Source organism: Balaenoptera acutorostrata, chromosome 6 (assembly GCF_949987535.1).
Source record: "Balaenoptera acutorostrata chromosome 6, mBalAcu1.1, whole genome shotgun sequence".
Taxonomy (NCBI): domain Eukaryota; kingdom Metazoa; phylum Chordata; class Mammalia; order Artiodactyla; family Balaenopteridae; genus Balaenoptera; species Balaenoptera acutorostrata.
In genome coordinates, this window is record NC_080069.1 from 12,006,668 (window position 1) to 12,034,322 (window position 27,655).

At 39.6% G+C, this 27,655-nt stretch overlaps 1 pseudogene; it reads left to right on the forward strand.

Moving 5' to 3' along the window:
* Positions 1 to 11,926: 11,926 nt before the first annotated feature.
* On the forward strand, positions 11,927 to 27,437 carry LOC103007739 (60S ribosomal protein L10-like; annotated as a pseudogene).
* The last annotated feature ends 218 nt before the right edge of the window (positions 27,438 to 27,655 follow it).

Sequence of the window (27,655 nt, forward strand, 5' to 3'; positions counted from 1 at the left end):
TGCCAAAGATTTAGCTACAAAGATGCTTAGTGCACCTGAAAATCATAAACAATCTGAATGCTAAACAAATGGGGACTGGCTGAATTAACTATGGTAAAGTAAATTATCTAATTAGATAGCTATTACAAATGACATTACAGACAATATTTATGGGAAGAAAGGATTGTCATAATATACTGATAAATAAAAAGGCAGGTTATAGTTGTATTTATTGTATGATCTCATTTTGGAAATATAAAGGTAGGTGACTTGTACAATTTTATCATATATTTAGGTTTGTATATCCATGACCACAGTCAAAATACTGAAACTTCACCATGAAGATCCCTCATGTGACTCTTTTATGACAAGACCTCCCTCCCTCCTGCCACCCCTCAGATGCCCCCTGAAAACCACTACTCTGTTTTACATTTCAAAAATGTTATCTAAATGGAATCATACAGTATGTAACCTTTTTGGACTAATATTGTTTTTCCTTCAGCATAATTCCCTGGAGATTTTCTCAGATGCTGTGTATATCAACAGTTCATTCTTTTTATTGCTGGGTAGTATTTCATGGTATTGGTGTACCATGGTTTGTTTAAAAATTTACCTGTGGAAGGACATCTGGGCTGATTCCAGTTTGGCGCCGTTAAGAAGTAGCTGCTATGAATATTTGTGTATGGAATATTTGGGTAAACATAATTTTTCCCATTACATGTATGTTATACCTGTTCTGCTTTTTTCCAGCATTCTTTTTTTTCTGTTTGCTTATCAGTTTTGGAGTTTTCTCTTGAGATTCCCTCAAGCTCAGAGATTCTTTCTTCAGCCACCTCTAATCTACTCACTGCCCACTAAAGGCATTCTTCATTTCCAGTACAGTGTTTTTGATCTCTAGCGTTTCATTTCAGAGAATTTCCATATCTCTGTTTACATTGTTCATCTGTTCTTGAATGTCGTATGCTTTATTCATTAGAGCCCTTACCATTTTAATCACATTTGAGAATCTCCTGGGCTGCTGGGGGAGAGCACTTCCCCTTGACTCTTTTTCTTTTTCTTTTTAATTACTTTTTATTGGAGTATAATTGCTTTACAATGTTGTGTTCATTTCTACTGTATTGCAAAGTGAACCAGCTCTACGTATACACATATCCCTCATTTTCTGGATTTCCTTCCCATTTAGGTCACCACAGAGCATTGAGTTCCCTGAGCTATACAGTAGGTTCTCATTAGTTATCTATTTTATGCATAGTATCAATAGTGTATATATATCAATCCCAGTCTCCCAATTCATCCCATTCCCTGCTTTTCCCCCTTGGTGTCCATACGCTTTTTCTCTACCTCTGTGTTCATTTCCCTTTGCCTCTTTTTGCTGATGGGGCTCATGATTGGTTTGCCTTGCTGGTGGTGTTGTGTTCACTGATGTTGTCAAAGGGTCTCCTTCAATCCAGGGAAGAAATGAGCCTACTTGGGCTACATTTGGTTGCCACCTTAGGGTCAAAAAAGGCTGAGTCTTAATGACCTTCCTCTGCTGGATGGGTCTGGGGCGAGGGAGACTCAAAACACCCTTCCGCTCTGTTGTTCTTCCAGTTGTGGGGTTCCAAACCAGTTTGCTTTCTTCTTACTACCATTCAGAGTTCACCTTGGTTGTCACATTATTTTCAGGTTTTAAGTTGTGCTTGGCAGGAAGAGCAGGGGAAAAACAGGTGTATGCCATCTTGCCAGGACTGGAAGTCCTGTTTTGCTAAAAACTTAGAAATTGATTTCTGAAGAGATTTCACAAATGCAATGAGTCAGTTTCTGTGCATTGCCATGCCAAATAACCCCTAAATAATCCGAGAAATGAATATCGTGTAGAGATATGTATCAATTTAATGTGATCAATTCTCCATAGGTTTAGGTGCACCTATGACTAGTACTGGTTTGAGAAGCAAACCTGAGAATTAGATAGAAGAAAAGCATTTTGCTCTATAGCTATGGCATATGAGGTTTCCTTCCTGATGAACACAAGAAAAATTATGCTAAATAATAATATAAGCATATGTCTGTCCTCTAAAAGCAATATGTTTAAAAGAACTTGCATAATTACTATAAGGTTTTAGACTAAAGAATTTCATTGTTAAAATCACAGCCACTTACTAAAAATACGCAAACCAATGATGTGATGCTGTATCAGGCTCCCCTGATCCCTCTCAACTGAAGTTTACAACTGGAATTAATTGCAGATGACTTCAACTCATGACTGTGTAATTTATTCCAGGCTACAGGTTTCAGAAACAAAGCATCTCCTTCTGTCTCTGTCTTCAGCTCTCACATGAGGACCCCATTTATCAGCCTTCTTTATTGACTTATTATTTGTAGAAGCGATGCAACATGTACTAGACATCCAAATAAACTGCTGATCATCACCTTCTTTGCATGGTTCTGAATCTCAAAAATCTGTGTGCATATATGGCCTGTATCATTCTGAATATATATGAATAATTGATAATACTAGCAAGTGCTCACCCTTTAATTCATACATGCACAAATACACATATACAATCTAACTGGCTTTTTGTTTTGTTTAGAAATGAGAATTCTATCGACAGGCTATTTTTGATATCTCTAAAGGGATCGTTTAGCTTACATTAGCTATTATTACGATATACAATTGTATTTATGCGTAGACTGTTTAGGTATTTTATATTTGTGTCTATTACCATTTTTTTCAGCACTTTTACATTCCCGGTCTTTAAAAAGACACTGCTTTATAAAGTGTCTTCATTTTGCAGATGTGCAACTTGAAGAGAAGTGTTGAACTTATTTTTTTGTAAAGTCAAATCGTTATCTTCTAGCAGCCCTGAGACCAGAATACAGATCTTCTGACTCCAAGCTCTTTGCAGTAAACATCAATCCCTCTGTGACTAAAGTATAAACACAGAATGAAAGAAAACATGGAGCAGAATACAAAAGGAGTTATTCTGAGCTGCATCTAGAGGTGTCAACCATAACCAGGAATCATTGCTAATTACCAACCCGGTGTTAATTTACTGATCTGTGTCTTGTCTATGACTAAACATTACTCCACCTATGTTGATTAATTCTGGTATGAATCAGATAATTTCATCAGTGGGTAAAATTCATTCTTTAGCTGTACCTCTGTGAGCAGTCTCTTACCCCATATAGCCCATACACAGAGACTATTTGTAGTTATTTTTAAAATGTGATTCATAGAATTAAAATTTATAAATTTCCAAAAATGCATACAATATCATTATATTGAAAATGATGTTAGACTCATTAGATACCAATTAATCTAACTTCCATTCAGGATTCTGTGTAGAACAGGAAACTAAATTTAGGACTCAGCTCTTTGTATGCTCATGGATTTAACCAGAGAATGCATCTCCACTTTACATGAACAATATAATTGTCTTTGTTTATTCAGTACATTGCATTATTCTTTTTATCATAAAAATTGCCTGCTCACAAGGTTTTAAAGTAATTGAGTCCATTTGTTTCATTTCCCCTGATGTAGTAATATTTTCTTTGCATGGTGCTTTAGAAAATATATGACTTAGAAAGCAGCCTAATTCTTGTCACAGCTGCAACCTTACTGAGGCAGAAAATTTGGCATTTATATAAAATGAAACCGTCTCTAATGCTTTGTTTGCCCTTCCAGAATCCCCTTTGTTTAATCACCATGTTTGGAGTCTCTAAAAAGGGACTGCTTTCAGGAACAAGTGGATAGGAATGAGGGGATGCTGATGTGTGAATAAAATGATGATACAAAAGAAAATGGATTTTTTCCCCCTTCCAGCTGAAGTCTGTGGAGGTTGCCCTGATTGTCACTGATAGCTGTATGAGTCGGTCTCTAATTCGTGAATTTCAATCCTTACCCCGTCCCAGACCGGGATTGCCCTGCTACACATTTCCATGGTGCCGACTTCCCCATCATAGCACATTATTGTTGTTGCTTATTATGTCTTCTGTATTCTCTGATAGACATAAGGGTCAGGGAGAAGGTCTGCCTTGCTTTCATTGTCGCACCAGCATCCAACACAATGCTGGCACGGTGAGCCCTTAATAAACGTTTGTTCAATAAAAGAATAAAAACAGTTTCAAATCTGAGCTCATTTCCAACTCCCATAATTCTTAAAAAATTTTTTTAATTGAAATATAGTTGATTTACAATATCGTGTGATTTTCAGCTGTACAGCACGGCGATTCAGTTATATAATTCTTTTTTAAAAACAGCTTTATTGAGGTATAACTGATATACCAAAAACTGCACATATTTAATGTACAATAAGATGAGTTTGGACGTATGCATACACCTATGAAACCATTACCGAAATCAACTAATAAACATATTCATCACTCTAAATGTTTCCTTCTGCCCTGGCTTTTTTTTTTTTTTTTTTTTTGTGGTAAGGATACCATAGACAATTCAAAGGCAAACTTTACTATATTACCCTTTGTTATTACATTTTTAAGCTGCTTGTTACCGTCTCTTTCTGCCCATCTTCCACCCCTCTTACAAATGTTGTACAAAGTAAACCATACTTGAAACAAATAAAATGAATATGGGGACTTTCCTGGTGGTCCAGTGGCTAAGACTCCCTGCTCCCAATTCAGGGGACCTGGGTTCGATCCCTGGTCAGGGAACTAGATCCTGCATGCCGTAACTAAGGTTCGCATGCCACAACTAAGTGTTCGAATGCCGAAACTAAAAGATCCCATGTGCTGCAACAAAGACCTGACACAACCAAATAAATAAATAAATATTTTTTTCAAAAGAGAGTAATTTAAAATTTTTTTAATTAAAAAAATAGAAATGAATGTGGAAAAATAAAAAATAAGAAAATTGAATAAATTTCAACTGACTGGAGCAGCCTTCCCTCATTCTCCAAAAATAACAGGCATGAGCTCTGATACTCATATTTTCATCATTTACCTGGCTCCTCTTTATCTTGAGTGACAGTTTTGGAGAAAGAAGGAGTTGGAAATTGAGTATTCATGGCAGCATCATAATGCTTGTTTGATTAGCTTAAAAATAATTCTGACCATCTATAGAAACTGTGCCCTAAACTAACTGCCTGTTTAGTCTTAATCTTCTAAACATAACAGGTACTCCACATTATGGCAAGGGGTTCTTTATCTCATGGGAGCGGGTGGATGAGAAGGGGAGGCATGAATTCTGCAGAGTCTGGGGCTCTGGCAGAAAGTCCTCCCTTTGGTAATGCTGGTGGGAGAGGAAAGGACTAATTAGAGGAGAGAGCAGATGCTGAAACTGAAGGAATAAGCAAAGCCAAAATCTAGACAGTTGTGTCATGGTCCAAAATTCCAATAGGAAATCCAGACAACGGCCAAGTTGAATGATTTCAAAGGAAGCCACTGAGACGGGAGTATTAAGGCAGGAGTCTAGGAGTAAAGAGATAAAAGCAAGCACAACTGAGTCAGGCAGGCAGCTGATATGCTGTGGAATCCGAAAGTGTTGGAGTCTCTGTCTGATGAGCCACCCCAGACATGGGGCAGGAATGCTGATGCTTGTTTTAGGGTAGGAGTGGGGCAGATGAGATGTGCTCATTCCAGGCATAGTATTTTGCTTTCCTTCTCTTTAGTCCTCTTCACAGCACTCCATCACTCCACCACCATGGGCATCTCACACCTTCTTTCTTTACAAACGTCACCAGTCATCTCTGCCATGTCCTTACCCAACCTCACGAGATGTTGTCAGCCTTGGGCTCTAAATTCCATTCAATTAACTGGGCTGTGAGGTCAGCATGGCTGTGTTTGCTAGCACTTAAATTAAGCCTGGGAGCAAGATGAGGGGAGCATGGAGGGAATGGGAAAGAGTACAGCACATACACATTCTAAATCTAGGAAGGATATTGGGGTCCAAAAGGGATATTGGATTGTATTTTCTACATATAGTGAGAGGTTGAGGTAATAGACATCCCTTTGCTACACTGTCTACCTAGACTAGGCTTTCTTCAGCAGAACAATCAAGCCAAGCTGTGGCTGACTTTTTCCTCGGGTGACTAAATTCTTTCTTTCACCAGGTATTGCTGGGACTTAAACAAACAAACAAATATATGTATATATATATATGGTCAGCTTTACCCACAATGCCTCAACTCTTATCATCTTTAGACACAATGCAAGATATAAGCCACATTAGTCAGTTGGGATCTTTCCTTTCTCATCATCTCCTTGATAGATCCTTCCCATATTGCCTTTTACTATAAGTCCCCTAGAATCTTTATTCTGTGGAAAACACAATCCCTACATTTTCACTCTCAACATTTCCACTTGGATATGTAATAGGCATCCAAATTAAAAATGTCCAAAACAGAGTTCTTGATTCTGCTCCAACCCCCTCCTCAACCTATTTCTGCTTCATTTTACTTCCCAGTATTAAATAGTAGTACTATTCTTCCAGTTGCTCAAACCAAAACCTTGCAGTTATGCATGATTTCTTTTGTGTCTCTTCTAGCCCACAACTAAATCATCAGCAAGTCCTGTTGACGTTGTCTTGAATATAGCTTGAATCTGACCACTTCTCAACACTTCCACCATGACTACCTGGTATAAGCCATTGTGTGGTCTCCTAACTCAGCTTATTGCTTCCACTTTTGTCCACCTATGCTCTATTTAATCCCCAGCTACCAAAATGATCCATTTAGAACAGCATTCAGATCATCTTATTCTTCTGTCCTAGACCCTCCAATTCAGACCCTCCAATTAATTCAGAATTAATATAAAAATCCTTACCTTGGCCTATAAGACTGTATAATTTGGTTCTTTCTTACCACATCTGTGTTCAAATTAGTGGTTAATAACTATCTCTCCAAGTACAGTTCTGACATGAATGTTGGTTAATATTTTCATTTGTGTTAACAAGTAAGATAGAGTAAAACAACAAAGATGGGTGTTAGAACTTCACCCATGTGCCATGTGTCAATGACCTGAGTGACTTCTTTGCTGAACTGGAAAATAGTTTTCAAACACTAAAAGAATATTTTCTCATTTTTTCAGTGCTATTCAAATGCAGCATGAAACACTTTTAAGTTCATCTGCATTTTAACATTTTCTCCATATCTTTCTTAAGTCTAGACAATCAACAAAAGGTAGATCAAGCTCTGATTTGTAGCACTTGCTAATTTCTACGGTATAATTCTCCCACCGTGGGTGATTTCAAGCTAACAACTCGACATCCCTAAATGCAGAGTTGGGGACAGACATGCAGTAGCACACTATTATATAGTATATTTATAGATACTTAGACATAAATAAACTCAAGAACATAGATAATAGTAAAACATAACAAGATAATTAGGAAGTGATGAGTTTTGAGTATTTATTGCCTTTGTTTTTAATAGGATGTATTTAACTGTAAGTTTATATAATTTAACACTGGTTTGCAAAAGTCCTGAAAAGTCAACAATTGGCTCTTTTGAGCCAGTACAATCTGGTTCCAGCACACCACTCACCACTCTTCCCTCTGCTTCAGCTACCCTGGCCTCCATGCCACTTTCCAAATTCCAGGTCTTTGTACATTCTATTTCCTACACCTAGGATATTATATCTCCAGTTATCTGCACGCCTTTCTCCTGTTCTTCATTCCTTTCTCTGCTCAAATATCATCTTCTCAGTATGGTCTTCTCTAACCACTCTGATTTTCCTTTATATCCCATTATTCTCTATCCCTTCCCAGGTTTTTATTATTTTTTTAAATAATAATGATAACTAAATGAAATTCTATTAGTTATTTGTTTACATATTTATTCTCTATTCAGCACACTAAAATATCAGCCCCATGAGGTCAGAGAGTTGTTCTTCACTGTAGTGCTGAAGGCTAGAAGAACTGTTAGCCTGCTATAGAGGTTCAAATGTCTTGGAATGGACTATTTCTTTCCCTCCATGGCCTAACCAAATCGGCCTTTGGGAGCCTCTCAAATTTGGAGCTCTTCTTGTTCACAAAAGGTAATCTTCAGACCACCTGTACCAGAAGCACCTGGAGTGGTATGAACATGGAGACCTCAGAGCTGAGAGGTGGAATCAGCACCCTGCTTCTTCCCAGGATCTCTTCTGAACTCCTGCTCCCTTGAAGGCCATGCCATTTCTCTCTACCCACCCAGACCACTCCACTTATTATTTCTACAAACCTCCTGGTCACTCTCCCTCATACACTGAAGACTTTGCCTCAATATCCAGTGGGTATCACCCTTCAGAAACAACATCCTTACGTTCCCTTTGGTAGTATCAGCATCCAAGTCAATGTCTGGCCCATATTAAGTGCTTGATAAATGTTCCTTAAGTAGTTGAATTAATGAGTCATACAATGAATTGCTAAAAAAAAAAAAAAGAAGAAAAAGTAATGGACTGGCTTTCTGGTTGGATTTTGGGTAAAATGTGCTTAAGGCCAGAGCTCTTCCATGTAGTTGATTTTTTTCAACTTTTAAAAGAAAATACAGATAGGTGTTACATTTATATCTGCCTGTTTAAATTCTGTCATATTTCACTTCTAGCCTTCTAGTGTGGCAAATCATGTTTTACTTTCAATTAAGCATTGGTAATGGAGTATCTGGTAATACTAGGAAATAATTCTGTAATTGAGTTTTGTACTCACCGTATATAGATCATTCCTCATCTGTAATGTGCCCCAAATGCAGCTTCATTTTCCAGATACCTTGGTGCAGAATAAAGTATTTCATTATTAGGTGCAAAAAGAAACACTGTTCTCACCTTGGCAGTGAGCCAGTTTATCTGTGGCTCAGGTCTTGCTACCCTCCGGTGATTGCATCAGCTAAGTGCTGTCTTCCGGACTGTGTAAGGGTAGGGAACAGGCACAGTTACCTGTCAGTGGCATTTCCCTGACACATAAGTTAAACAAAGTTTGTATCCCAATACAATTTTAAACCTAATATAAACTAGACACCCAAATAAATTCAACAGTTCAATTCTGATTTTTCTGGCACTCTGACTTTGCATTTTGATAGCACCAATGAAGAATGCAGTCCCAAGTCAATTTCTGACCATTCTTCATTTTGATTCTCAAAACTGTCACACAATGATGAGCAGCAGTCCTTTGGGTGTGCTGGGTTTCATGCCTCTGACCTGGCTTTTTTTTCTGGGGTTTTTTTCCCCCTAAATTCAAATAGTCTCACTTGGCATTTGGAAGACTGACAACATTTTCAGCATCCCTGAATCAATAAAGATGTAAGTTAATTTTAAAAAGCCAAACAGATCTGGTCCCTGAAAATTAGAGCACCTAAGAATGCCAATAAGCAGAATTTTATGTTTCTATTACTACAGAGCTTTGCAAGCTATGTAATAGTCTTGTGTGTTGGGTTAGTCAGCTTATCACAGAAAGGACCTAGGATAATGCATGGCTTTATGCAGGGTTGCTGGATCAAAGATATGTGTAATTACACTTATAATAGGAAGTGGCCAGTTTGCTTTCCTAAAAAGGTTGTAACACTACATTTCCAATGGCATTGGGGAACAACACTCTGTTGTCCAGATCTCCGCCAGCGACAAATATTCTAGCTCTTTTTGACCTTCTTGTTTCCATCCTGAAGGGTATAAAATGATACCTTCCTATTCTTTTAATTTGCATCTCTCTGACCCCTAGAGAATTTTGGGATCTTTTCACATGGTGTTCTATTTATCTAAGCTCCATCTCTCTAGTTTATTGGATTTACATTTCTAAGAGTTATTATTTTTACCGTACTTTCCAAATGTTTATCCCTTCATAATCTTTTTTGATATCGGACTAGCTCACCCGTCAGTTTAGATTCTGGCCTTCGTTGACACGGCATCCCTGAATATTGTTAGAAATCTCATTGTAAAACATGGACTGACTCCTCTGTATAAGTTCCTCCCTTGAGTATGCCCTACTCAGGCCAGATAAACTCCAGGCAGGAGGAACCAGGACATTCACTTACATCCCTCTCCCGGGCAAAATGGATGAACAGAACACAAATTCCCAATTTCTAGAACACCTAAATGAGTTAGGTGCCTTATCAAGAAATTCAGGTTGCAGCTGTGGGATAAGGTCTCCCTAACTGTGTCAAACACCACCTTTGAAAGCATGAACCAGCCTGCAAATAAAGCGTTCTCTGGACTCAACAGGATTTCAGAATGACAGTTGTGACTGTGGACAGTCCCAAAGGACGCTCCGATAGGGTGGCGCGTATCTCTCTCGTTGATTAGTCTGTGTCTTGTGCTCACCATTCTAATCTATTCCAGCCAGCTGCATGCAGCAGATTATTACCTAGTCAATATGGAACACAGCCAACCGCTGAGGAGGCATTGGTCATTACCCTGTCATGCAGAGCAGTCACTGAGACCAACCGTTTCTCCTGGAGCCCTTTAATGATTAAAATGATGTGATGGCTCGATCTCCTTGTCACAACAATGGCAAAAAAGTCAAGAGAACTCAGCCTTGTTTTTATGACTAACATCACCTGATTTTCAAGGAGGGATTGCAAGAGGACGAATGCCCACTGGGAATTCTTTGCTCCCAGCTGCCAGCCATCTATCTGCCCACAGCATCCTCAACTAGCATTAGCTGAGTGCACAGGGGGCTCTAACTGGTTCTAACCTGTTTGCTTCAAAATAATTGTGTTCTCTTTTCAAAGCAGTAATCTCTTTGATACCAAAATAATTATTAAACCATAGGCATTAGCGTGGTTTTAAAACTGCTATATCAGTATCCTGTGCTTTAAAGGATTATTCATTTATTCTGTAAGTATTTATTAAGGGTTTACTTTGGGAGAATCCCTGTTCTAAGACCTGGAGACATAGAAAACTAAATCACTGCCTTTTACAGAGCTTGCATTTTGATGGAAGGAGATAAGCAAACAAATAAAAATAATTGTATGAGATGATAATAACTGCTATGGAAAAAAAAAGCAGAAAAGAGGGATGGGCCACCAGAAGTGGGGGAGGCATGGTGTGTGAGGGCCAGTTAAGAGAGAGAAGGCCTCACTGAGAAGGGGCAGTTGAGCAAAGACCCAAAGGAATAGAGAGTGTCCATCTAGACATCTAGGCAGAAGGACCTGCAAATGCAAAGGCCCTGAGGCAGGAATGTGTTTAGAGGCCAGCGTGGCTGAAGCAGGGTGACCAGAGGTCACAGAGATGGCAGTGGGCCATAGTTTGGCACCCAGGAGTGGAAATTGATTCTGATGCATTATCCGATCAATCGTTTTCTGAGCTGTTAAACAAATAACTGCATTTTTTTCCCCAAAGAATTTAAACATGAAAAAGGTAGTTTCTGAAAAAAACGTTCTGTGGTGCTTTCCTCATAATCTCTTATGTTTCTTCCAATTCTTGTTTTCCTCAGACCTTCTTTAGTTCTCTAGCTGTCCACACTCTTGCTATGTGGCTTAAGATTTCAACCTTTAAACTGGAAACTCACGGGAGACCCAGAGGCACCTGTAGGTCAACAAACTAAACCCACAAGGCACGTGCTGGGAGAGAAAAGTACCAGCTTTTGGCCCTTTGCCACGTCACGGCGGGAGAGGCCCTGGGACCAAGGTGGTCAGTGGGTCCACGCACAGCACACACCAGGCTCCTGTCTCTGGCATCCTGAGGAGGGTTTGTTGGTTTATGTTCACTTCCTGCTATCGCTGGTCATCATTGTACCCGCTGCTGCTGCCCATATCTGGTGGCCACAGGCAAATAGGGTATTGGCCCTGGTCACAACTTCTAGGATTCGTCTGCAAGCTGTGGTAGAATTCCAATGAGGCCCACTGCACACCTTCCTCCAAATCCACTTGCCTCCCTCACATCCTTGTAATCCTCCGTTGCTGGCTGAATACTGTCATCCCCTGTGACAGTTACTTGGTCTAGACCTTGGGTGGTCACAAGGTCCTGTTGACCCCTCCTCCTAATTACAATTTGAATCCATCCACGCCTCTCCCTCTCCCCTGCTGTGGGCCTTGTCCTTCCGGCTATGGCCGTCCTGGCCAAATGGTTCACCTTGCCTCCGGCTGTCCTGCCCAATCCATTTTCTTCAGAGTAATAAGATAGTCTTTCTCAAAGGGCAAATCTGATCATATCACCCCCTCTGGATCACTCAGAATGAAATCCAAAATTCTTCCTATGGCCAATGCTTCTCCAGCTTGATATGACTCACCTGTGTCCCTTGTTTCTGAAGCTCCAGCCATGCTGCCCTTCTCAGCTCTCAGACAGGCCAGGTGGCATCCCACCTGCGAGTCTGCACTTGCCACGTCCTCTACCTGAAACACGCTTCCTTGTGGCCTCCTTTCCTCGGTCACTCCTACTTACCAGTGTGTCTTAACAAGCGTGGCTTTTCCTCAGAAACATGCTTCCTCATACTTGACTAAGTTAATATTCCTCCTATATGGCTATTTAGCACTGGAAACTTTTACTTTATGGTACTTAGCAAAATGGTCATTGATTCATTATGTGGTTGCTTATTGTCTAGACTCTAAACCACATGAGTGCAAGGATTTACTGTTTCTGTAAAGAAAAAAATTTATACATGACACTTGTTAAAGATGATAAGGCAGGCATTATCCAGGGGGAATACTGCAAGAGGGTTTTGTAGTAGAGGAGAGATAGGGCTAAGTTCCAAATACAACAAGGACAAGTGGAGATTTACCGCCAAGGAGCAAGGTGGGGGTCAGCGGATGGAAAATTAGTGGGAGAAAAACATCAGGCTAGGGCATTATTGCTAGACCAACTCAACAGGAATCTTGCTGAAGGCAGGCCAGGGTGATAAGATACCTCCAGAGGATGGGCGGGATGGAGAATTTGATCCAATATCATGGGTGGGGGATTTTCACTAAACTGCCCCAGCAAGATTCTTACCAATAAAGGACAGAATCCAAGCACAGGGCCTTGAGGGTTTAGTGGACCCTGACAAGAGCTGGGTCAAGGGCAGAGTCTTTGTCACACATAGCACAATGCCTGGCACATAGTAGGTTGTCAATAAGTCAATACATATTTGTAAAGTGAATTAAGTGGCTGAGAATCTGTTCGTGTCGAAATGAGTGTGATTGAGTTCGAAAACTCAGCCTCTGTGCACCAGTGCTGAATCCACTCTTGGAGACAGAGTTTTGGGTGAAGTAGAAAAGAATAGCTTTATTGCTTTGCCAAGCAAAGGGGGGCACAGCGGGCTCTTGCTCTTGAAACTGTGTGTCCCAACTCAGGAGGATTTGGTAGGAGTTTTTTAGAGCAATGGTTCAAGGGCGGGGTTGCTGGTAAGGGTCAGGGCCTTTCATCTGGCCTCAGGGGGTCTCCTGATCTTCTCTGAAGAATGCTTCATCAAGTAATTAGCATCTTCCATTCGTGGGGGGTTTTAGTTCTGCAGAAGAGCTCAAAGATATTGTTATGTGTATCCCTTGAGGCAGCACCAGAACCCTGCCCCAAGGCTGCACTGTTGTTTCTTGGCTGCTCTTCCCTTGTCTCTGCACTCCCTCCCTTCCCTGATTAGCTCCATGCCCAGGAGCCCCAGAGGGTCCTGCTCCATTTCATGATTAAGGAACAGAGCTGCTCACTCTAATTTTACCCTTAACATAAACATACAGATCGTCAAGCTCTTCTCAAAAATTGAAAAATAATTTTATTAATTTAAAATTTCTTTAACTATATCTGAAGTTGAATTTTCTTTGAGCTCATTTCACCCTACAGCAAAATAAAGAGGCTTGAAAAAGTATAGCTTCCCCATATTATGAACACAATTCTCCACGTGATTTTAAAAAATAGCTATAGATTTAGAAGGCAATGTCTCATTGTAGAATAATATTATTTATACAGTGTTCCAAACCATTTTCCTTTTTAAAACCAATGATAATGTTCCAAGTATCTAACGGAAGCCTGAAACAGTAGCAATTGTTGCATCAGTCACTTAAACATTCTAGTCAGCCTAGCCAGTTTCTTTGCTCAGTAAACAGGAAAGTAATGCCTGTTCCTACTTAAAATTATGGCTACAAATTTTAAAATCATTTCACAGTGTGTGGACAGCCAAGTTATGCTGCAGATATACTACTATAAAGACACAGGTTGCCTTAAACTGATTCTCAAAACAAAGCCCGTTAGATCCACTTCTGGATGTTTTCTGCTTTGTTTTGCTTCTGGCTCCTATTTCAAGCATAAAAAGGCTCTGGTCCACACAGCTTGGTTTCTACTTATGGCTGCTGGAATCAATGGAAGGGCAACTGATTTACTTGCATTTAAGTGTATTACACACCAAGTGACCTTCTGTGAATCAGAATGTGATTCCCCCAAAGAGTCTGATCTTTTTCCAAAACTAAAAAGACTTAATGCCCTTTTATTCAGAGCACTGCTTCATTCTCAAACATTGCAACTATTCTAACCCTTACTTTAGCATGCTGACATTTCCCTTTTCCCTTGGTTCTGATCTTGTACTTTTTCTTTTATTAAGTGTGGTATCTTTAATTTTAAAATGCCTCAAGTTTTTTGGTTTTTGGTTTTTTTGAAAAAGAATTGAATTTAACACAGCTCAATATATAAACAATTCTTTTTTATAGCTGTACAGTATGATACTTTTTATGATAATTTTAAAAACACAAAATAATACTAAGTAATGTTTATGGAAGTATTCATATTATTGACAAAAAATCAGTCGATCTAAGAAAGAATGGAAAAATTTTATGTGAGCCAAATTTGAGGATTATAACCTGGGAGGAGCATCTCAGAAAGCTCTGAGAACTATTCTGCCTGTTAGAAGTTGCCACGGGATAGAGGACCTTCAAGATGGCAGAGGAGTAAGATGTGGAGATCACCTTCCTCCCCACAAATACATCAGAAATACATCTACATGTGGAACAGCTCCTACAGAACACATACTGAACACTGGCAGAGGACCTCAGACTTCCCAAAAGGCAAGAAACTCCCCAGATACCTGGACATGTGGCTGACAGGGTGTTGGTGCTCCAGCCGGCTGTCAGGGCTGTGCTGCTGAGGTGGGAGAGTCAAGTTCAGAACATTGGACCACGAGAGACCTCCTGGCCCCACATAATATCAATCGGCGAGAGCTCTCCCAGAGATCTCCGTCTCAGTGCTAAGACCCAGCTCCACTCAACGACTAGCAAGCTCCAGTGGCGGACACCCCATGCCAAACAACAGGCAAGACAGGAACACAGCCCCACCCATTAGCAGAGAGGCTGCCTAAAATCATAATAAGTCCACAGACACACCAAAACACACCACTGGACGTGGTCCTGCCTACCAGAAAGACAAGATCCAGCTTCATCCACCAGAACACAGGTGCCAGTCCCCTCCACCAGGAAGCCTACACAACCCACTGAACCAACCCTACACACTGAGGGCAGACACCAAAAACAATGGGAACTACAAACCTGCAGCCTGTGTAAAGGAGACCCCAAACACAGTAAGTGAAGCAAAAGGAGAAGACAGAGAAATGTGCAGCAGATGAAGGAGCAAGGTAAAAACCCACAAGACCAAGCAAGTGAAGAGGAAATAGGCAGTCTACCTGAAAAAGAATTCAGAATAATGATAGTAAAGATGATCCAAAATCTTGGAAAGAGAATGGAGAAAATACAAGAAATGTTTACCAAGGACCTGGAAGAACTAAATAACAAACAAACAATGATGAACAACACAATAAATGAAAGTAAAAATTCTCTAGAAGGAATCAATAGCAAAATAACTGAGGCAGAAGAACGGATAAGTGACCTGGAAGATAAAATGGTGGAAATAACTACTGCAGAGCAGAATAAAGGAAAAATAATGAAAAGAATTGAGGACAGTGTCAGAGACGTCTGGGACAACACTAAACACACCAACATTCGAATTATAGGGGTCCCAGAAGAAGAAGAGAAAAAGAAAGGGACTGAGAAAATATTTGAAGAGATTATAATTGAAAACTTCCCTAATATGGGAAAGGAAATAGTCAGTCAAGTCCAGGAAGCACAGAGAGTCCCATACAGGATAAATCCAATGAGAAACATGCCAAGACACATAATCAAACTATGAACAATTAAATACAAAGAAAAGATATTAAAAGCAGCAAGGGAAAAGCAACAAATAACATACAAGGGAATCCCCATAAGGTTAACAGCTGATCTTTCATCAGAAACTCTGCAAGCCAGAACGGAGTGGCAGGACATATTTAAAGTGATGAAAGGGAAAAATCTACAACCAAGATTACTCTACCCAGCAAGGATCTCATTCAGATTCGATGGAGAAATTAAAACCTTTACAGACAAGCAAAAGCTAAGAGAATTCAGCACCACCAAAACAGCTTTACAACAAATGCTGAAGGAACTTCTCTAGACAGGAAACACAAGAGAAGGAAAAGACCTACAATAACAAACTCAAAACAAGAAAATGGTAATAGGAACATACATATCGATAATTACCTTAAAAGTAAATGGATTAAATGCTCCAACCAAAAGATATAGACTGGCTGAATGGATACAAAAACAAGACCCGTATATATGCTGTCTACAATCAAGACCCACTTCAGACCTAAGGACACGCACAGACTGAAAGTGAGGGGATGGAAAAAGATATTCCATGCAAATGGGAATCAGAAGAAAGCTGGAGTAGCAATTCTCATATCAGACAAAACGGACTTTAAAATAAAGACTATTACAAGAGACAAAGAAGGACACTACATAATGATCAAGGGATCAATCCAAGAAGAAGATATAACAATTGTAAATATTTATGCACCCAACATAGGAGCACCTCAATACATAAGACAAATGCTAACAGCCATAAAAGGGGAAATTGACAGTATCACAATCATAGTAGAGGACTTTAACACCCCATTTTCGCCAATGGACAGATCAACCAAAATGAAAATAAATAAGGAAACAAAAGCTTTAAATTACACATTAAACAAGATGGACTTAATTGATATTTATAGGACATTTCATCCAAAAACAACAGAATACACTTTCTTCTCAAGTGCTCATGGAACACTCCCCGGGATAGACCATATCTTGGGTCACAAATCAAGCCTTGGTAAATTTAAGAAAATTGAAATCATATCAAGTATCTTTTCCGACTAGATATCAATTAAAGGAAAAAACTGTAAAAAATACAAACACATGGAGGCTAAACAATAGGCTATTAAATAACCAAGAGATCACTGAAGAAATCAAAGAGGAAATCAAAAAATACCTAGAGACAAATGACAATGAAAACACGATGGCCCAAAACCTATGGGATGCAGCAAAAGCAGTTCTAAGAGGGAAGTTTATAGCCATACAATCCTACCTCAAGAAACAAGAAACATCTCAAATAAACAACCTAACCTTACACCTAAAGCAATTAGAGAAAGAAGAACAAAAAAACCCCAAAGTTAGCAGAAGGAAAGAAATCATAAAGATCAGATCAGAAATAAATGAAAAAGAAATGAAGGAAACAATAGCAAAGATCAAAAAAACTAAAAGCTGATTCTTTGAGAAGATAAACAAAATTGATAAACCATTAGCCAGACTCATCAAGAAAAAAAGGGAGAAGACTCAAATCAATAGAATTAGAAATGAAAAAGGAGAAGTAACAACTGGCACTGCAGAAATACAAACGATCATGAGAGATTACTATAAGCAACTCTATGCCAATAAAATGGACAACCTGGAAGAAATGGACAGATTCTTAGAAATGCACAACCTGCCGAGACTGAACCAGGAAGAAATAGAAAATATAAACAGACCAATCACAAGCGCTAAAATTGAAACTGTGATTAAAAATCTTCCAACAAACAAAAGCCCAGGACCAGATGGCTTCACAGGCGAATTCTACCAAACATTTAGAGAAGAGCTAACACCTATCCTTCTCAAACTCTTCCAAAATATTGCAGAGGGAGGAACACTCCCAAACTCATTCTACGAGGCCACCATCACCCTGATCTATTCAGGAAGTAAAGATGAGTAAACCTGAACTTGGATTTCATACCCACGATTCATACTGTATGTACTTTTTTGTTTCTGGATTCTTTTGCTTAGCATTGTGTCTTTGAGATCCATCCACATTATTACACATGTCCTCTGTGATAGTTTCAATTATTCACAATTTTAGGGATCAGAGGGAAGAGAGTCAAAAGGGCAAACATCATAAATTTGAAAGACCTGAGTTGAAATCCTGACTCTTTTTAATTGTGTGACTTTGCACAAATGACTAATCTCAGTGCTGGCTGTTTGGACAAATCTCTCTAAACTTCAACTTCCTGCATTTAAAACGACTGTGACAATACTCCGCTCATAAAGTGATTGTCAAGATTGAGATAAAATAATTGAGAACGTGGTGCTAGACACACAATAGCTGTTCCAAAAAAAAAAAAAAGTTTTATTCAATCTGAATATAGCAGGCCAGTCACAGATATTGACTAATTACACTCTTTAATGACCAACCACAGAGATGAAAGCGAGCAGAAACTGTTCTTTTTCCATCAAACATGACAATATAAACCTTATTCATCCCTTGGAATATGATTTCAAGGTTTAAAAGGTATCATATATAAGAATATATAATCTCAGATTTAAAACAAATGAGCAAGCAATTAAACCTACAAAGCTAGCAACAAGGCTTCAGACTAGGAACGCTTTTGTCAGTCTTTTCTGTGTACTTCAGAGTGTGGAACCTGGCCATTCCATTTGTCTTTCCTCAGGGAGGATGGAATTAATTTTAGAGATTTAAAAGTAGACATTCTTGTTATGTTAAAATATCATGATGTTCTTCAGCAAATTTGCTATGACTCAAGCAAAAATCTTTCTCATGAGAATAAAGCAGAACCAGTATATCTGGTGGCAGTAAAATGAAATGATTGATTAAAAAAAAAAAACCAGACATTTTTCTGCCTATGTTTCAATCAGTTTAGAGAAATTCTTCACATACACATTAATTATTCTAAGATGTGAGAAACTTAAAATGTAACCATCATTTTCAACTATTTGTTCTGTTCTTTAAGAACTATGGGGCCATGGACTTTACTGTAAAGAGCTATATTGTGAATGAAGCCAGTCTTTTAACACATTGAACATTTAGACACCTTGGAGTTACACTGACACTTTGTTATTATCTGGTTTGATGCGACAGTTGACATTACCATTCAACTGAGACTTTTCTCCATTAATACTTCTTGGACTGGGCAGCTGATGGTGAAAAAAAATACTGAAGCACTTGTTTTTCTTCTTGTGGTGATTTTTACACGTATAGAAAGACATAATACAAGTTGGTTCCTTTCCTAATATTTATGACTAGGGTTGTCGTTGTAGAAATCTAATTATAAAATACATTTATGAACCATAATGAACCTATTAGGTGGCTATAGCATAGATAGAGACATGAAAGTAATTTCTCTCAAATAAGACCTACAAAGTTAAGAAAAATAAATATGCCATTGATTAAAAGAATACATTTTATAGTGTTTTTAGATTTCATATATATTTATTCACTTATCTATAAATACTCTTCCTATAAAATAGGTAAGCTGAGTATTATGATTTCTACTTTATAGATACGGAAATTTGGACTAAGAGTTTTGAGGGGACTAATATTAGAGGAGAGGATGCATTTTCCCAGATGTTACCACTGCTTTAAATTTTTATAGCCCCCATATCATTTATGAAACACTTAAGACAGACATGACTTGCTAAAGCAGAAACTCAAACCAGTTTAATCCAAAAAGAACGGAATTCGTGGATTTCCATGACTAGGAACCCAGCATGACCGAATGCGGATAGGCTTCTTGCTTCTTCCCTTGCCTCAGCCTCCCCCTGTGTACTGTCCTCCTTCCCTCCCTCTGCAGACGGGCTTCCTCCATGAGACTGGGAAGGTAAGTGCCAAAAGCCCTCATGTGGGCTATAGCCCAGCACCCAGATTACAAATGCCAGGGACAGTCTTCTTCATTTCCTCCAGTTGAAAACCCCACAGCCCAGCTTGAGTCACATGCCAGTTTTTGAAGCCCAGAGACTAATTTCTAAGACCAGAGGTGTAGGGAGTTCTGATTGGCCCATGCAGGACTCCTGTCCCTCTTGTGTCAGGTGAGGACAGAGGACAAGATTGACCACATGTGGTGGGAGGGGTGATGCCCTAATGAAAGCTATGTTGGCAAATAATAAGTGTCTCCTATATACTGGCATAGAAATAAACAGATAGGCAGCTGCATGGCCCAATTAGAATATCTAGAAACAGATACATGTGTATATAAGGATTTATTACAGGGTTTTTCTGGAAATGCAAATAGGTGGGGAAAAGGTGAACTATTTAATAGTAAATGTTATGAAAACTGAGTTGATGATCTGAAAGCATCAACTTAATATTTGTTGAATGCAGTGAAATGAATAAATAAAATGAAGAATGAACAAATGAATGAATGAAGAGGTCTGCATTAGAGTCTCAGTTCTGCTACTTATAGCTCTGGGATCGTGGGACAGTTACTTAATAACTTCCACCTTCATTCCACTTCTTCATTGTTGGAGGATTAAATGAGCTCTTAAAAGCACAGAAGCTCCAGTGGAAGTATTGGCAGAGGACACGAATACATAATAAAAATTTACAACCCTATATAAATAAATGCAAAAGTACATTGGGAAACATTAACACTAACGCTCCATTTCGGTGGAGAGGCAGGCATACTCACACATCACCGATTCAGGTTTAAATTGGTGCAATCTCTTTGGAAAGTGATTTGGCAACACTTTGTCAAAACTCTACAAACTTTGTTATGTCCTTTCATGCTGGCATATCGCATCTATGAATTATAACTCTATAAGTTATAGATGTGAAATTATTATTTTTGAATTACAGATTTCTTTCTAGCATCGTTTGTTAGCGCAATTAGAACTGACCAAAATATTTAACGATATGGAATCACTAAATAAATTATGGTATTTCAATAAACGGAAACACTATAGTCATTGAAAGTGAATCTGTAAAAGAATATTGAATGGATTTTTAAATTAAACAGAGAATTTACAAATAGTAATGGAAATAATTCCATTTCAATAAATAACATGTATTTAGGTGATTAAAAAAAGGAGTTGAAAGCTGCTCCAGTGTAGCATGGACTGCCAGATAAGAACAAAGGCTTTTCAGTCTCACTGACCTTGCTCATTCCTGAGCCTGATATTTTCAAACCTCAGAAATAACCATACATACCTTACTGCAAAACTGTACACTTTAAATGTGACAGTGCATGAGTAGTGCTTAGAAGACTGGCCTGAAGCACATAAGTACTCAATATATAGTATGGAAAAATTGATATACCCTCAAATGTTAACTGTTGGACAATGGTTTGTTTCCATTCTGTTTCTTTGTTTTCTATAAATTCTTTATGATTCACGTGTTAGTTTTGAAACAAACACAAATAGTGATTTTGTAAAATCTATCAAAAACGTGAAGAACATTGTAAAATGACTGGTAGGAAAGAACTAACATGAAAATCGCAGTTATCTTCGGAAGGTGAATTTTTGGCAATGTTTTTCTTTGTATTTTTCTCCATTTTGAAAACTTTTCATAATGAGCATGTATTTCTTTAAGTGCTGGTTTTCTATTCTAGACTGCTTGCTGTTTCATCCTCAGCATCCTTTCCTCTTACAAGGGAAAGGTGGAGAATGCAAGTATGAAGTAATGGAAACTGCTTTCCTTGCCAGCAAGGAGATTCTGTTCCACTTTTATCACATGCTTCAAGCACAGCAAAGTCAGTGATAACTGTGGACTTTTTTTTTAATCCAAAAATTGGTCATGCCAATTTTTATGTCATCTGAAATAGTATTGCTATGGAACTTAATATCCGAATTTAAGACTTTCCAGAAAATCAGAAAGGAAATCTCTCAGAAGCCCCCTCTTCTTTCTTTGTGGTACACACACATACAATGTTCAGAATCCAAACATGTTACTGTGTCCTAACAGAAGAATGATTATTCTTTGACCTGTTTTCCCACTACTCCTATCATGTAAGAAAGATCCAGATACTTTTTGCACACCATTGTTTCCATGCTTAAGGAGGAAGAGTTTGCCATTACAGTCATTGTTACATTAAAGTGTATGTGTCAATTCACTGTTATTTCATTGGATGGATTTTCTTCTGTAAGGTGATCTGCTTTCACTTATCTACAAAGGCTTAATTTTTAATTTAACATTCTTAGAGGGAATCGTAAAAGTTACCCCAAAATACAAAGAAATATCTATATGTATATAGTACTAAGATTGCAACCTAAGAATAACGGAAGAATGTATTGTACCCCAAGCCTCTCAATTTTCTTGTTGCTAAAGAAAGTGAGTGGGTTTGAGCCCAATGTAAGCTCAATCTCTTTCGTTTAAAAATGTACTTTGGGGGCTTCCCTGGTGGCTTAGTGGTTGAGAGTCTGCCTGCCAATGCAGGGGACACGGGTTCGAGCCCTGGTCTGGGAAGATCCCACATGCCGCGGAGCAACTGGGCCCGTGCGCCACAACTACTGAGCCTGCGTGTCTGGAGCCTGTGCTCCGCAACAAGAGAGGCCGCGATAGTGAGAGGCCCGCGCACCGCGATGAAGAGTGGCCCGCGCTCGCCGCAACTAGAGGAAGCCCTCGCACAGAAACGAAGACCCAACACAGCCAAAAATAAATAAATAAGTAAATTAATTTTTTTTTAAAAAATGTATTTTTGGTCTTATTAACTTAAGAGTCACAAGTTTTCACCCATTTTTAATTTTATGTTGAATTTCTCTGCTCTTTTTTGGCTTCCTAAACCAGGAAGACAGCCTAGAGAAAATCAAACTAGATCCAAACAAAATCCACTAGCACCTTGCACAGAATCCATAAACATATTGTTTCTTTTTGCTTACCTTGCCTTTCCTTCTCTCTCATAATTTGCAAATGGACCAAATGATGCCACGGGACAAACATGCTTGCCCAGTGGTAGGTGTAAGAGTGATCTGTATTTATATGGATGATCTCCATTCCCAAGAAATGGACTTAAAGGGAATTTTCCTAGCTTGATCTGTTAAGATTGCTTCACAGTGAATGACTTTTGGCACCAATGACTCCACTAGCTCTCACTTGTACAATACTAGGTTGTGTAGGAGCTAAAATAACATTTTGTTGTAGTTTTGTTACTGACCAGGGTTCTTGGCCTTCCCCAATCAATAGAAATTGACTAGAGGCCAGATAAGAAATTCAGGCAAGGCTTTACTGGGGCCCCGGCTGCAGCAGGTGGGGGGAGTGAGAACAAACAACAGGTTCCCTGGCTCGCTCGCTCCCTGAGCGGGGGGCAAGCTTGTTCCTTACCTGGGGTGAGGGTACAGGTGTGTGCAGGGGTCTGGCCGGAGGGGTAGCTTAGGAGTTTTGCCCACCCCTTAGGTGGTGTTGCGTGCAGGGGGCACGCACAGCCCCCTACTTTTGCTCCCGACACCCTGTTTTTGCTCCAGGCTGTTCAAAAGTGGCAGTTGGGTATTTTTGGTCTCTTTGTATCTTTTGTCCAGAATTTGTCCCAACTGCGCATGCACGCAGTTATTTTTAGTCCCATAAAGTTTCTTTGTATTTTGTTGCTGGAGGAGAGGTGAATCCAGGGGCAAGCACTGCAACAAAGGATCCCAGGTCCTAGCCTGTCTCGGTTTGACTTTCTAAAGTAATATTTAAAAGGCAGAGTATCTCTGGGTGAGAGGCATAGGCTTTGGGGTTAGACAGACATCATCAACTCAGTCTTTACTGAATGTGATGAAAGGAATGGCAAGCAAGGTGAATAAGTTCTAGAGATCTATTATATTGTATATTGCACCTATAATCAACAATAAAATATTGTACACTTAAAATGTGTTAAGAGGGCAGATCTCATGTTAAGTGTTCTTTCCACAATTAAAAAAAAAAAGAAAAGGAATGAACAAAGAGGTCTGACATAGACTCTCAGGTTTGCCACTTATAGCTCTGGATCTTGGGATAATAGTAATCTCTTATAGCTTCCATCTTCATTGGACTGTTGGAGAATTAAGTGAGATAAAATGTATAAAGCACTTGGTGAACTATATATGTGTTCAGCAATTGCTTTGAGATGGTGTCCCAGGCTTCGTAAGCACTGCAAGAATAAGTAGTTACTACACCGTAATGTCAGCCAAGATACAAAAATTTCTTCCTGGCTGGTGCTTTTTTCCTTAGACTTGTGGCAAATCTTCTCACACTTGAGTAGGCGTGGCCCTGAGACTGTTGCAATAGCTAAATGACACCAGCAAAGGGAAAACATTTCTCCCAGAACAAAAGACAAGCCTCTCTAAAGTTGGAATTGCACCTTTGCTGCGAATCAATCCAAAGAAAGGTTATTCATTCTGCGTGGCATGCCAAGAGTAAAAACGAAATCTTGGACTTGGAAAATAAAAAAACATGTTCACATTCTTTTCACTTTAAAACTGTTGCTTTCTGCATTTGCATATACTCTAATAAACATCCCTTTTATTTACTTTGAAAAGAGGGTTGATTTGCCTCTAGAAAGATGATTATTCTCAGGATTTCTGACTGGAAATTCTGGAAGTTCTAAAGGAACTTGTTTTCTCCTAGGTGCTCCCTTCCCCCATTTTGTGGCTTTAGATCTTCCAGGGTCACCGGTCAAAAGTGAACATTCATCTGAAAGGTAACCCACGGAACTGTTCTATTTTGAATTCATAGCCTGTTGCACTGCAGCAAGCAACAAGCTCGTGTTTAGGAAAGGAAATGAACAAACAACAAATATCCTGGCTTCCTTCTGAGCTGCACAGTTGGACAGGACAGCCAGCTCAGTCTCAGCTGCATAAGAACTCGGCCTCCATCACTTACACTGCAGAGTATATATGAGACTGGAAAACAGATGCAGTGATATCGGCAATGCATAAAGAAAGAGAGTGTGGCAATCCATATCCCAAGGAGTAGTGATTCCTCAGACCTGAAGCAATTTCTAGGAGCAGAAGAAAAAAAACACAAATGCATGCTCAGGATTTTATTGCCACGGGACCAAGCAGATGACCTGCCTATGTAAAGCAGCCTGGGTCTGAGCAGTTCCAGTGGTTTGTTTCCTAATGGGTACTTAAGTTTTATTCTTTGACAAAGTTGCATTCAGTTTGCCTATAAACATGTAAGAATACTTACACCAAAATATGTTATCTCGCATTTGCTTGAAACTCTTGCCTCTCTCAATCTCTCTTGCATTTTCTCACTTTTGAAAGAGACCTATACATAATGACTATTTCATTCCCTCTTATATTTGGTAGAAGAAATACACCAGCCCATGTGTGATGACGAATGGAAACTGATACTCCTCAGTGTTAGGGAAACCATAAAGAATAGTGGGGATGGTGGCCAGCTGGAGAGCACATTACTTGTGCTCTGTACTGAATTGTGTCCCCCTGCCCCCAGATCTGTATTTTGAAGCCCTAACACCCAATGTGACTGTATTTGGAAGTAAGATCTTTAGGAGGTAATTAAGTTTAAATGAGGTCATAAGGGTGGGGTCCTTATCCAATAGGATTATCATCCTTAGAAGAGACACCAGAGGGAGCTCTCTCTCTCTCCTCTTCCCAATTACACAATGAAAAGGTCGTGTGAGCACACAGTGAGATGGCCTACAAGCCGTAGAAGAGGCCTAAGAATGAAACCTACCTTGCTGGCACCTTGATCTTGGACTTCCTAGTCTCCAGAACTGGGAGAAATAAATTTCTGTTATCTAAGCCACCCAGTTTGTTACGACAGCTCCATCAGACTAATATACTTTGTCAAAAGTAGGCAGCTACTTCTTAGTTACAGATTATTGTCACCAGGTAGGAAAGAGCCCAGGATGACTATATGTTACGTTTTTATAATAAGACAGAAACCTAGATTTTTACATGAAAGTTTTCTAGATTTTTAAAATTAGTAATTAATAAAAATTTTAAACCCTGTAAAGATATGAAATGATGGATACAAACTTTTTCACAGCAACATTATTTGTAAAAGTAAAATGTTAGAAATAACCTAAATCAGTAAGGGACTTATTAAATAAACGGTGGGGGCTTCCCTGGTGGCGCAGTGGTTGAGAATCTGCCTGCTAATGCAGGGGACACGGGTTCGAGCCCTGGTCTGGGAAGATCCCACATGCCACGGAGCAGCTGGGCCCGTGAGCCACAATTGCTGAGCCTGCGCGTCTGGAGCCTGTGCCCCGCGACGGGAGGGGCCGCGATAGAGAAAGGCCCGCGCACCGCGATGAAGAGCGGTCCCCGCACCGCGATGAAGAGTGGCCCCCGCTTGCCGCAACTGGAGAAAGCCCTCGCACGAACCGAAGACCCAACACAGCCAAAAATAAATAAATAAATAAATAAATAAATAAATAAATAAATAAATAAGAAAATCCTTTAAAAAACTAAAAAATAAAAAATAAACGGTGGAACATTCATGAATGGATGTAGAACTAGTATACACTTCATTAACAAATGTTTTGCAATGCCCTCTTGCAGTGAAACTGTTAATAATAAAATTGATCTCCAGACACAGTTAAAAAACTAATCAAGTGTCTTAATTCTAATATGAAAACTATATAATTTATAATTAATTACAAAATATTTATTTCAGAGGCAACTACTCTAGATAATATAACAATACTGTCAGGGATACCTATCTGTAGAACCATTGTAAATGCAACAGCTACAAATGCAGACCAACAGATCAAGTTGCATTGAAGAAATTTGTGAAGAAAGCAAAGTATGTTCTGTTTCCATAATCTGGCAATTTCAGTGTAAAATACATTTTCTGTTTCTAGGTAAACTAGAATCAATCCTATGAATATATAATTATAAACAATCCTATGAATGTCCAGTGATGCATTTGAAAAAGTTGCATAGCTCTTTCCCTTTGGCGTGCCACTGAAGATCCTGGTGTTGCCATGGGTTACCGCCCTGCCGGTGTTAACGGTATTATAAGAACAAGCCGTACCCAAAGTCCTGCTTCTGCGGAGGGGTACCTGATGCTACGAGCCGTATCTTCTTAACCTGGGGCGGAAGAAGGCAAAAGTGGATGAGTTCCCACTCTGTGGCCACACGGTGTCAGATGAGTTTGAGCAGCTCTCCTCCGAAGCCCTGGAGGCTGCTCATATTTGTGCCAACAAGCGCCTGGTGAAAAACTGTGGCAAAGATGGTTTTCACATCCGAGTGCAGCTCCAGCCCTTCCATGTCATCCGCGTCAACAAGGTAGTGTCCCGCTCTGGAGCTGATAGGCTCCAGACAGGTATGCGTGGTGCCTTTGGGAAGCCCCAGGGCACAGTGTCCAGGGTCCACATTGGCCAAGTCATAATGTCCATCCGCACCAAGCTGCAGAACAAGGAGCATGGGATGGAGGCCCTCCACAGGGCCAAGTTCAAGTTCCCTGGCCGCCAGAAGATCCACATCTCCAAGAAGTGGGGATATACTAAGTTTAATGCGGATGAATTTGAAAACATGGTGGCAGGAAAGCGGCCCATCCCAGATGGCTATGGGATCAAATACATCCCTAATCGTGGCCCTCGGGACAAATGGTGGGCCCTGCACTCGTGAGAGCCTTGACGCTGTCCCCTCCTTACTCATGCTCACCAATAAATCCTACTTTCCTGTCAAAAAAAAGAAGAAACAGTTGCATAGCATGCGGGGAAAGCTTTCATCGGGTTCTGCACTGCAGCGTGTCTAACATCCCCACTAAATCCCAACCTTTGTGACAATCCAAAAGACTTCTACAAATTTCCAACACACTTCCCAGGGGTGGGCAGTTTTGTCTT